Source organism: Varanus komodoensis, unplaced genomic scaffold (assembly GCF_004798865.1).
Source record: "Varanus komodoensis strain SLA01 unplaced genomic scaffold, ASM479886v1 scaffold3, whole genome shotgun sequence".
Taxonomy (NCBI): domain Eukaryota; kingdom Metazoa; phylum Chordata; class Lepidosauria; order Squamata; family Varanidae; genus Varanus; species Varanus komodoensis.
The window spans coordinates 9,527,284-9,539,537 of NW_025335761.1; the positions used below are offsets into that span (position 1 = coordinate 9,527,284).

General features: G+C 45.0%; 1 protein-coding gene across 3 annotated transcripts in view; it reads left to right on the plus strand.

The window, feature by feature from the left end:
• Positions 1-821: 821 nt before the first annotated feature.
• The window catches only part of TSPAN18 (tetraspanin 18), a 188,163-nt gene continuing 176,730 nt past the window's right edge, over positions 822-12,254 (plus strand). For all 3 annotated transcript variants that reach the window (XM_044436683.1, XM_044436679.1, XM_044436680.1), the window contains exon 1: positions 822-1,033. The gene's annotated coding sequence lies outside the window, so the exon portion shown is untranslated. The remainder of the gene's footprint in view (positions 1,034-12,254) is intronic.

Below are 12,254 nucleotides of genomic sequence, written 5' to 3' on the forward strand. Positions count from 1 at the left end.
CCACCACTGCGCCCCCCATCCTTGGCTGCCGCCGCCTCCTCTGGCATTTATTTGGAGCAATGCTCTGGCTCTGGGGCTTCTGGACTTGAGCCCCGAAGTCCATTTCTAACAGAATCAGCATGGCCATTGGGACAGGGCATCACAGACTGCCTTCCCTGGAGCTTGGCCCGATCCTGCACTGCTCATCTTATCCAAGTCCCTCCTGGGGCCCATCCCTACATTCTGAGTTAATGAAGTCCATCAGCTCACTAGGCACAAGTCCTAAATCTCCCACCTCTTCAGCTTCATGGGATGGATCTCGGGGGACAGCACCTGGGTTGCCCGGGAGGAGGAGGAGGCTGCTCAGGGCGCGTTCCCCCTTCCCTCGCTCTTGCCACTTCGTATATTCCTGGAATGAAAGCGAAAAGTTTTCCGAGCGGAGGGAAAGGCAGAAGAGGGGCGAAGCAGCAAGAAAGGCAGGGGCTTGCGAAGCTCCCCGGGAGGTCATGGGGTGTGCGGGAAGCAACTGGTTGCCTGGAGAGGGAGCGGGGAAGGTGGCAAGCGGAGCAGGGCCGAAAGCGCTCCGGAAACCAGACAGCGCCGGGCGAAAGCGGGGCTGCCGCCGCTCCGCGCAGCGAGTGGATGCTGCGAACAATGCGACGGAGGCGCAGCGCTGGCGGGGGGGGGGGGGGCGGGGGGGGGCCGGGGGGAGGGGGCACGGCGGGGAGGTGGAGCCGCGGCTGCAGCTGGCGACTCCCGCGCTCCCGAGCTGCTGGGCGCACGGATCCTCCGCAGACGCTGCGAGAGAGAAAGCGAGAGCGAGAGAGAGAGAGAGCGGGCGGGCGCCGCGCGGCTGCGCCGAGCGAGGCACGCAGCCCATCCTCGCGTCGGCGCTCGGGCGGCCAGCAGCTCCCAGCTGCCGCTGCTGCCTGCGCCGCCAGCCCCTGGGCTGCTCGGAAAGTTTCCTCGGCGCCTTGGGAGAAGGCGCTGCAGCCGCTGCCCCAGCGAGGAGGAGGAGGAGCGGCGGCGGCGGCGGCCTCCTGCTGCTCCGAGGGTAAGACCGCGCTGCCGCTTGGGCGCGCTTTGCCTCGCCCGGGCGCTTGGAGCTGCCCGCGTGTCCGCCGCCGGGACTCCTCCGCCAAAGGCTCCGCTATGGACGCGCCTCTTCTGCCTCGGCCGATGCCCTCTCCAGCAGTCCCCTTCTCCGCGGCACCAGCCGCGGGCTCTCTCCGCCCGCCGAGTCTCCTGGTCGAGCTCTCCACTTCGGGGCGCACGACCTCCTTTTAAATCGCACTTCTGCCCCGGAGTTCGCATACTTTTACTGCCCGGCCCAGACGCAGGGCGCCGCCGCCCCTTCGGCTGCTGTTCGGAGCGCGCCGCGCACTTGGGTCCCGCTGCCCCTTCGCCGCCCTCGCCCACCGTGCCCCGTGCCCTACCCGCACGGACCGCCGCACTCCGGGCATGCCAGTGGAGGGGCGCCGCCACGTGCCGGTCCTCGGGCTTTGACACCCCGTCAGGATTGGGACGTCCCCGCCCCTGCCAAGAAATCCCGCTACCCCTTTGCAACCCGCGCTCGCTGAGCCCCGCTCTTTCCAGCAAATGCCCTGCATTCTCCTGCAAGGGCTCCCGGCCTGCCTTTATCCGTTTTCTCTGTCCTTATTCAAAATCTCGCTTTCTAAGATGCAGCTCGTTTCTCGCTAAACTTCCCCAGGCTTGAAGCATGATGTTGTTTCTTCTAAAAGCCCCGCTTGTTCCCTTCAGACTGCTGCCTTTGGCGTTTCCTTCTGCTTTTGCTTTGTATAAGACTAAGGTAACACGAAGTCCCCCTACCTTTCCCATTCTTGTTATTTTCTTGTCTTAAGAAGGGGTAAAGTGGTTGGTGGCGTGTATTACATCCCTGTCCCACAAGGATCAATGGGATACTTACAACCTGTGGCGGTAGTTAAGATCCAGTTCCCCAGACAGGAATTGTGTTTGTATCCCTTAGTTGTTCAACAGTATGCTCTGTTACATTGTCTTTTGCAAAGTAGGGGAAGTCTTCTTGGACTTCGGTTACATTGTTGGAGTATGCAAGATTACTTTCCTCTTTCCTCTGTCAAGCCTGATGTACGTGCTTTCCTTGCATTTGTCCATTAGTTCCTTGTCTCAGTGTTTGATAATAACAGAAAAAGATGTATTTAGAGGTTTTGGATCATGCAAGCCAAACAAAACTTGCAGCTGGTCACGAAACATGTTCTTGATACTCCAATCTCAGTGGGTGATCCCCTATCCTGTTACAGTATGTGGAGCCAAATTCCTGCCCGTGCTGAATGTGGTCTGTTGTCTGATCTTCAAAGATCAGTTTATTGGGTTGTCACCTTTAATCATCTTGCTTTGTACTGCTTCATGCTTTGCATTGCTTTGTTATTTTTCCAGTAACAGCAGGGGAAGTAACTGAATATATTGCTTCCTTACAGAGTTACCAGGAAGCCTTGGAACATTTTGTTATATGTTTTTAGTTCTGGCACTATTCCTTGGGAAGTGGCAGGGCTATCTAGATTTCAGATACTAGGCACACATCAAACGTGTAATAGAATATTTGCTAATGGACCAAAATACCTCTAATCATTCAAGAATATATCCTTCCCATTCTGTACAAATCTAGCAATTAAACTAGATTTTGTTTCCTCAAATTTTCCAGCAGCTAATACTTTATGTTCTTTAAATATGGTGCAGAAAGCCTGCTAGTTTGATGCACTTATGAATTAGAATTTCTGTTATTCACCCTATTTGTCAGTAAAATATATTCCTTCATGCTTTTAACACCTTGTTTGTTTTTTGATACTCTCAACATCTGCTTCTGATACAAAATCCCCCTCCAGATGTGTTGGACTATAATTCCCATCATCCCCAGCCAGCAGATGATGGGGGTTGTCATCCAACACAACCAGAGGACCCCAGGTTGGGAAGGCTGTTTTGATGCACATTCATATCTTTACTTTGTCAGGGTATAGTACTATTCCTCAACAAAACAGTGATTGCTGGTTTCTGCCTTTGAGGCCAGGAGAATAGGCAAAGGCTATTGAAGTTACCAAACCTCCTTCCTTGAGGGTATATTGCATATCCTGCTGACTGAAATAGAAATGGATTGAGTGCTACAGCTTCGTGCTGCAGGTGTCTCTGTGTTTGAATGCTTCCCTTTATGGAAAAAAGCATCCTTACAGATGCAAAGTTAGCATACTGGGGAAAATGATGTGAACCTAGTCTTCTCCCTGCGAAGCTAACTTTCGGTGTATAAGGAAGGCTGTGGTCCTCCTTCAAGGCATCACTAAAACATTGATTCACAGCTGTGATCTGAAGTGGAATGGTCCAGCGTTCTATAGCATTCTGCTCTGTTTCTGCACATCTGCTTATGGGTGCATTTGTTATTTTTTGTGATTTTGTATTCGGGATGCTGTATGATAAGAAAATAGTGTAGGAGATAGTAAATGGTTCTCCAGCACAGTTCTTCAGAATAACTAGACCACTGAAGTTTGGAAAGGCTGTGGAAATTCTGTCTTTAAGAGATTTTGTAAAAGAAAGATTGGGCTGACATCACTTCACAGTGTTGTCAATTTATTGTTTCTTGCCATCAGATGGCATAGTGAATTTGATGAATTACAGATGGGGACTTCTAAATCTGTGATTCTGTTTTCTAATGCACCATTTTATTGCTAGATTCATAAAGTTTAGGATATGTCGAACTACTTTGAAAAAAATGGCCAGTGATATATTTGCATGTTAGTTTTAAATGCCTTGCTGTAAATCTTAATTTATTGAGGCAAACTGTGCCCGCAGCAGGCATGTATAGGGAGATACTTGCTTGTCACCTTGGAAAGAGGCTAGAGAAGTAGAAAAATGCCTTAACTTTGTTTGCTTGGTGCTGATGTAATGCTAAACCAAGATTTCTGTAAACTGTGGTTTGAAAATTAACTAAAACCCAGCATTTCATATACTGGTTTCAGTCCATTACTGATATCACACAGTGACTGGAGTGACAGTGCTCCAGAAAGATGTTGCTAAAAAAAACTGTTGTAAGGAATACAACTTGCAAAAATTTTGGAAGGCTTGTCAAAATAATTGGGAAATTTAAGACATTCCAGTTCAGGCTTAATAAAAGCACAAGACATCCTGTTGTGCCCTATCTAATTCTTAATCCATTCTTAATCCAACCCTGATGTGCCACTTTATTAATACATGCAAGCTCTTGTACTGAAAGGCTGCCTCTTTTTCTCTGCCTCTCTAAGCATCTTTTTCCCAGGATGATTTCATTTTTGGCTTGCTGTTTGGTGTTACAATTTTTGGGATGGGAAGAGGAGAAGGCAAAATGATAATTGAAGTATGCTTGAGAATCTGCTGATCAGTCCTAAACTTCTTTCCAAGTTCTGTATCTGTGTATGTTTAGTTCAAAATATTGTTTAATGCAGATTACACTCCAGCTTCATTTGAAGCAGCTGAAAGGCTATGTATAGAAAGAATAGCTTGAAAGGAAAGCAATATCTGGCACTGAAATTTCACTTCATTGGTTTATTTATTGCTGCATTTTAATCCCACTTTTCAGACAATTATTGTCGCCCAAAGCAGTTTTCAGCAATAAAGGGGTGGGGGAGAAGTCCTGCCATCAGACTTACAAGGGAAAAGGCCAAACAAGCCAAAAGAATAACACAAGAACACACCCAAGCAAAGAGGAATCAGCAGAAAAGGTAGAGAAGGGAAACCAGAACTTCAAGGCCAGAACAATGTAAGGAGTGGACATTTATATCCAGTTTGGACCAGGCCTTGCTGGTATTTTTGATTGAATAGCTCTTGGCTGTTCTTGTACCTTTGACTGATGGAGGGGGGCCAGGGTATTTCTGTCCCCCTTTTTATAATAGAGCAGGGCAACCATCAGCTTGACCAGAGTGTTCTATCTGGCAAGGAGACAAGTGAGACTCCTGTATCTCCTCCTCTAGCTGATAGGTGGCCCAGGTTCGTTTCTCTCCTGGCTTGATGTTATTCCTGAACTGGACAATTTTATTTTTGTATTTAACATCCTACAATAAACCTTCTGTTTTACCTCCCCTGCTGAACTGCAATTGCATTAGACCAATAAGAGTTTTTTCTTCTTCTTCAGCTACTGTTATTAGATTGGTAGATAGCTGGGATGGATTAAAATAGCTTGTTTCATGGAATTGGTCCTAGTAAACAGATGATGATAGTTGGTTTTGTATTTTTGCAGCTTAGTTTGCCATTCAGGCCTGCCAATTTGCTGTTCTGAAAAAGCTGGCATTCAAGCTTCCCTATCATAGCCATTCGTCAGTAAGCTTCTGGCCCTCAGTCCTGCCAGACTTAGCGTATTTCAACCTACCCATCAAGTTTATATTCTTCAGGTCATATACTGGAAGTGTTGTAAATGAAACCAAGCTGCACTTGGTTGTACATCAGTTGGCTGTGTCTGTGTATTGTTCATAATAATTTTATTGGGCATTGCATCTATGAAAATTTTGTGCATTTCTCTGTACTCATTCAGTGCTGATGAATGCATTATATCTGTGGCAAGGATATGGAAGTCCTGAGGCTGGAGCAAACTTTAAGGATATGAATGGTTAGATGTGTATGAGATTCACCTATTATGTTGTTAATATGTAAACAGAGTCAAAATTCATTCTTTTATTTGTCCTAAGGGTCATGGAGTAACAGCATGTAAAAATGGAGAGATGTATTGAATGATGTTCTATTTATATGGATAAATGTTTTTGTTCCTTTCCCTATCACTACAATCTTTGACTTTTTAACTCTCCTTGTTGCTTGCTACAGGATCCTTCCATGGATAGAGTAGTATGGTTTGCATTGTGGTAGTAGTTAAACTATTAAAAACAAGGCATTCCTTACCCACCCTTCCTGTGCTCTCAGTTTCTGGCACTTGGATAGATGACATTTCACCAGCAAATACTTGCCCAATTTAAAAACATGCATACACACAGTTTGAGGACCATATGTGCAGATAATGAGTTTAAGCTGATAAATAGCTAACAGATTTGCTTCGAATAAAGATCTCTCTACCAAGATGATCCATTTTACTCCAGAATAAATAATCAGATTTGTCTGTTTTATTTGATTATCTCTAGTTCTGCCTTTTTTCAGTGTGTTCTAGGGGAAAAGACATATCTGGATTATTCATGGTTATTACAGGGCTGCTGGGTCTTCTCTTTCATTAGTATTGCAGTTAGTTGGTTCAGTATTGTTGTGCAAGGAGTGCTTTACAGTGGACTTAAGTGAGAAGAATAGAAACTAGGAACTTTTCATAACATTAGCATGGATACCTGAGAGCTTAGATTTGACTTGAGATTGAATGCTAGCTGATACAGCAAATAGTTGAGCAGTGACTCCCAACCACAGAGCACTACCTATTTGAAAATCATTTGGTTGGTGGTGGTGGGGAATCTAGTCTTGTTTTTTTCCGTTTTAATGTTAACTTTGTTCCTCGGGAGAGTTCTTCTTTTACTCCAGTGCAGAACAGGTTGTCTTTCCTTTTGGAATCTATCCCTCTAGTATCCACAGACTTCCCCTCATGCTCAGCCTGGTCTGCAGAGCGAGCCAAGCCAGGAGGAAGCCCCTGAACACTTGTGGACTCCTGGCTGTACAACTGGCAACCTTCTCCATCAGGTTCAGCCACCCCAGTGCAGCTGGAGGACCTGGAAGAGGGTGTTGTCCTGGTGTGGCTGGTGGCAGCAGCACTGAGTGAAGAGGAGGGCACCTCTTCTGCAGCACATAAGGCTTATTCTTGGTGGGTGCGCCATGACGCCTGGGAGCAATTGCCAGGGCTCAGCTCGGAAAAGGGGACTGGATTCAGGGAACCAAGTCCAGGAAATCTGGCAGAACTTCAGACAGATTCCACACACATCCTTCCCTACTCCTGCTTTATTTCAGTTTAGAATTGAATGGCCATAGCTGACCGCAACAGGGCAGTTATTCTTTGATGATGAATAACTGGGAGGTTCTTTAATTGGCTGCACAGTCTGCGCAGTAACTTAGCTTGCTTGCCCAGTTCTGATTCATCCCAGCCATGCTCTGGTTAGTCCCATGTTTTCTTCCTTTGTATATTCATATGAATCCCTTGCTCTAAGGTAGGTTCTTCATTGGTTTCATCTTTCTAGATTGGACTCTTTGAACATGTTTATTAGTTAATTTAATTCAGTCTCTAACATGAGTACTCAAAATGAGACATACTGGCTAGATTCTCATGTAAAGCTAAACTGTGAGTTTTGTATTAAATATACAAGCTAAACTGTATTAGATATACAAGCAGAAAAGAGTCTGCACAAAACCTTGGGTCCAGAGGCTCCTCCTTCCTCTTTCTTCCTCTTGCATTGCCAGGAAGAATAAACCAGGATTCTGTTTCACTTTGCCTGATTCCTGGATGGTTGTTGTCACATACAAACCAGAAATTTTGGGCAAACATAAATTCTAGTTTATTTGTTTTAAAAGCCAGCTGCTTGATCTTTGGTTTGAAGCTGAATTGTTTTAAATGTGATTAAGGTTTGTTAAACTGTGATTTCAGGGTAGCACCTAACAATAAGCAAGTAACTGGATAAAGTGAAACAGAATTCTGGCTTATTCCTCCTTCTGGCTGCTCAGGAGGAGGGAAAGGGAAAGGGGGCAGATTGCACATGGAGCTAAACTGTGCTTTTGTGTGAATACAGCCACAGTGTTTGACATGTTCCCTATCCATACTAGAAACTTCTGTACATCTAGAAATATGTTCTGCCTTTTGATGATAATCCATCGGCGAGTCACATTCAAACTGAGTGACTGATTTTGCACCATACAGTCCTTAACCTCCATTTTAAGACTAAGTCTCTTTAAACTGCAGATATCATGGCTACCATATCTGGCCAAATGTCTGGATTTTATTGTTGTTTGATTTCTTCCATCCCATTCTCCCCCCTCCCCCACCTCTATATATATTTGTTACCAGCTAGTTTGATTAAGAATTCTGGACAATTGGAATACTTTCGTATTTTTGTGATAGACTTCTGATTCTTGATATTGAGAGCCAGTGTGGTGTAGTGGTTAAGAGTGTGGGACTGGGACTCAGGAGATCTGGGTTATAGTCCCCATGCTACCAGGAATCCACCTGGATGACTTTGGGCCAATCATAGACTCTCAGCCCAACCTGCCTCACCAGGCAGTTGCTGCAGGGATAACACTGAGAGCAGGAAGAGGTACAAGCCGCTTTGACTTCTTTAAAAGAAAAAAGGTGAGATAGAAATCAAATAAATAAATAAAATGATATAAATTGCAGCTCTGCTGGTTCCTGAGGACATCCAAGTAGAGCTGTTTAGGCTTTGAGAATCTGAGCATGCCCTCCTCACCTAAAGGTTGGCGCATCGTTCAGGACTCAGCCTCTGTATTTTGTGCAAAAGTCTCAGTTAGTTAAGACCTATGAAGATGGATCTCACTGTGTTCATCTAGGCCAGCTGACCAGTATGTGCCTTGACTCGGAAGCCGACAGCATGCTTATTTGTGTTCTTTGCTGCAAAACACATGTGTTACAGCTTGCACTGGGATACCCTAAGAGAGCCACATTTCAAGAACTGGCCTGCTGCCATTCTGTAAGTTTAGTATGTTTTCACCAAATAACATAATGTAGATACCATGCAGTGCAACATCTTTACTGCTGCTTCTAAAATTCATTTGGCTCTTAACTGTCATACATCAAAACAGTTTCATGAAAATCAAGTACAATAACTGCATCCGTAATAGCTTTTAAAAGGTACAAGGGGCATGGGGAAGGCAGGCTTAAACTAAGCACATGAACCATGGCTATGGAAATGTGGTGTGTAGCAGCAGGGTCAATGTCTCATTCAAAATTGAGCATCATGCCACTTCACCTATGGAGAAGTCCTTCCATTTCCAATGTTCAGGCACGGGTTTTGTTTCCTGTGTAGTCCAAATGGCACCACCCATGCAGAAGAAGGCCCTGTTTTCAGACTTGTTAGTCCCCAAGTTAGGCAAAAATATAAAAGACCCATAGGGAGGAAACTCTAGTGGGGGAACCCAAAAGAAGCCCAAGGTCAAGCAACAGCCCAGTGGCGAAGATCAGTGGCCATCGTTTGCTAACGGAGTGATGCGTGTGCATGAGCATGCATGCATGCGTGTGCCTGTGCGTGTGCAACCAGAAAGCAAGGGTGAGGAGAGAGGGAATAGAATGAGCTATCTTGAAAATAGGCTTGGGTGGGCAGCACCTTCAACAGGAACGTCATGCGATATTGTGTTGTTACAAATCCTTTTTAAGCATACATCCTAGTGGGAAAATGATGTGCTGAAGAAATTGTGAACATAGTTCTGATTCTTTCATGTGATAGGATTTGCCTTAGTAATTAAATCACCTCCCCTCTGTGTGCTGTCTTTTCTTTAGATTACAAGGTGTATAATGTTTAGCTCTTCAGTTTTAAAACAAAACATATCCTTGCATTTTTAGGTCTTTAGATACCGCTGGCTTGAGTCTTGCTTACTTGTTTGGGTTTATTCTTTTTAAAAACTTACAGTTTTATGATGAAGTTTTCCTGTGTTATTGTGTTTTATGAGTTTAAGCTTAATCTTCTAAACTGCCCAAAAAGCTTCGCCCAGTGGCCAATATACAAATGTATTGAATAAGCACATTTTTCTATACATCTACAATAATGTGCAATTCTAGCTTTGCATGTCATCCTAAACCACCCAGAGGCAAAGCAGGAGAGTGGTTGGGAGCCAGGACACTGACGTGCTCCCATTCAATCAAAACAATCCTCTGTTGGTTTAAACTGTGGGTGGTTGTGCTATTCAAACCAGGTCTAACTGGCTACAGTAGAAAATTCAGCAACAGAATGTTGTCAGATATCAGTTTCTTTAAGAAAAATTAAAAGTCAATTTGTCCTTTGAAGAACTTCTTACATGATCTAGAGACAAGGGTGATGTATGTCTTATTAGCAGAAAGGGCATCTCACAGGCTCAGGACTGGAAGGCTAAGTGGGAAGCTGGTCTAGACACAGGGGGCCTGAGGGGAAAAGTGAATTGGAGGGAGTAGTTTAATTAACAGGGTCAAAAAGGAAAATAGGCTAGTAATGAATCGCACAGAGTCAGGGACAGAAGGGGTTGTGTGCTGCATTTGGGAAATAGGGCAAATGGGCAGTGCTGTAGGAAGCCAAGCAAAGAGAAGTCTGCCCTAATAACATTTGACCTCACAACTCCTTTAATGACAGATTCAGTGGGTTGGCGAAACACAGAGTACGGAACGTTATGCCTATTTTTAATAGGAGAAAACGGCCAGTCATGAATCCAGATTTCCCTACAGGTGCTGCAGCTGTTGCGGGACAATGTCTTTTGCCAGCACTCTTTCAGCAGTGGACTGACTGCCTGCCTTCTGGTTAGTGATTCCATTGCCATTGCAAGCGCAATGTGGCAGTGTGACTGAGTGGGTGTAGCAGGTGCTTGCTCCAACCCCACTTCCCCATTCCATGCCAATGCAGGATCTTGTTCCATGTTGTTCTGAGACTTACTTCCCTGTAGGATTTTGCATCCACCCCATTTCTTATTTCTTACTGCATTCACAGCATTTCACAGTAACTTTTCAAGGGCCACAAGGGATGGGTATAAGACCTTATTTACAGCAGAGGTGGTACTAACATGCTCTTTAAGCCCATCTTTCAACCACTATTATCCCTGCTGGCCCTCTTAAGGCATGTTGGGCTGTGAAGACCACTGTATGTGCTACGAGGAGATCTATATACACAAGGGTGAGGCAGATAGCTGTGTGGTGGGCACAAAAGCTGCAAGCTGATACCTACTTACCTAGAAATAAGGCCCACTAAGCCCAGTGAGACTTGCTTTGAGAAAGGAACAACTTCACTTGCAGTGCTTCCAGTGTGCAGGTTCCATTGTGGTAGTCCTGGTATGGGAGAATGCATTCCCAAAAGATCTGCTTTTCCTTGTTCAGATCATTTGTCTCTTCTTGGGACAAGTAAAAATATTTTTAGTCCAGTGCAAGTTCAAGAACTAAACCCTTAAATTGCTGACTGGGCATGCTTCTTTGCTTCTATAAATTGTTAGCTTTTATAGTTGCATGGTCATTTAATGCATTAACTCTGTTATGCAAATGTGTAGAAAAGTAGCAGATAAATATAAATAAAAGCTCCCTCTTAAGTGTACTGTAAAGTTCAGTTGCATGCCAGCAGTGATACAAGGAAAATATAGCTGAGGGGTACTCCAAGTAGTGTGGACACAATTGCCTACTGTGCCAAATGATTATCTAGAAACACCCTTCCCTAAACTAGCGGTTGGGTAAGTTGTCTTGAAAAAGAATGCACTCTTTCTCTTAGAAGAAAGTGTACCTTTCCTTATGTCATTATCAGAAGATTGCATTGACTTACTGAATCAATTTTAAATGAAGTCAATTAGGAGGATTGCCCCTATTTAGGAAGTCACTTTCTAAGTTTAAGCAGAATTGATATGGCCATCTTAAGTAGATCTCTTATCTTAAATTGTACCGGATGGTACACATGGCTTGAATAAACAGGCATCTGTTGCATTCAAAGCTGGATGCAGAGTTGAAAGTTGATTCAGAGCAGCTTGCCTTCCTATGGAGTGGACACACTCTTCCTTCTAGAGGAGTTTTGGAAGGCATGTGAAGCTGCTGCAGGACTCGAGTAAGACCCTAAAGTTCCACTCTGCAAATAGTATCTTTCCACTGGAGAAGCAAAGAGTCAGAATCCAAGATCTGAAATGCAGTCGGCTGTGTTGTTCCACATCAGCCAACCGATCCCCGAGGGTGTGGAATGGGCTTCCAAGAGAGGTCGTTGAGGCCCCATCGGTGCAGGTGTTCAAGGATAGGCTGGACATCCACATGGTGAGCATGTTGTGAGCGGAGCCGGCTGGTGCCGGAGGTCAGACTAGATGGCCCAGGAGGCCCCTTCTGACTCGCTCTGTTTCTGTGTTTCTATATACCTGGCATAGGTCTTTTGTAAAGCTACTGGGACTTAAGTGCCCATATAAGACCAGGCTATTTCAAAATACTTAACTAGCAAAAAGTTACTGTGAGAATTGCAACTGTGGTGGATGGCAGCTGATGCAATGAAAGCATCCTGGTGCTTTGACCCTGCAACAACTTTGCGGTACCAGTGGACTTTTGGCTAGCATGCTTGTCGACCCCAGAGATATACACCGATTTATAGTGTGATTTGCTAGTGACACTCCCATGTCAGCTGTCCGTGGAAGGGAAAAGTGGTTTCATGATAGCG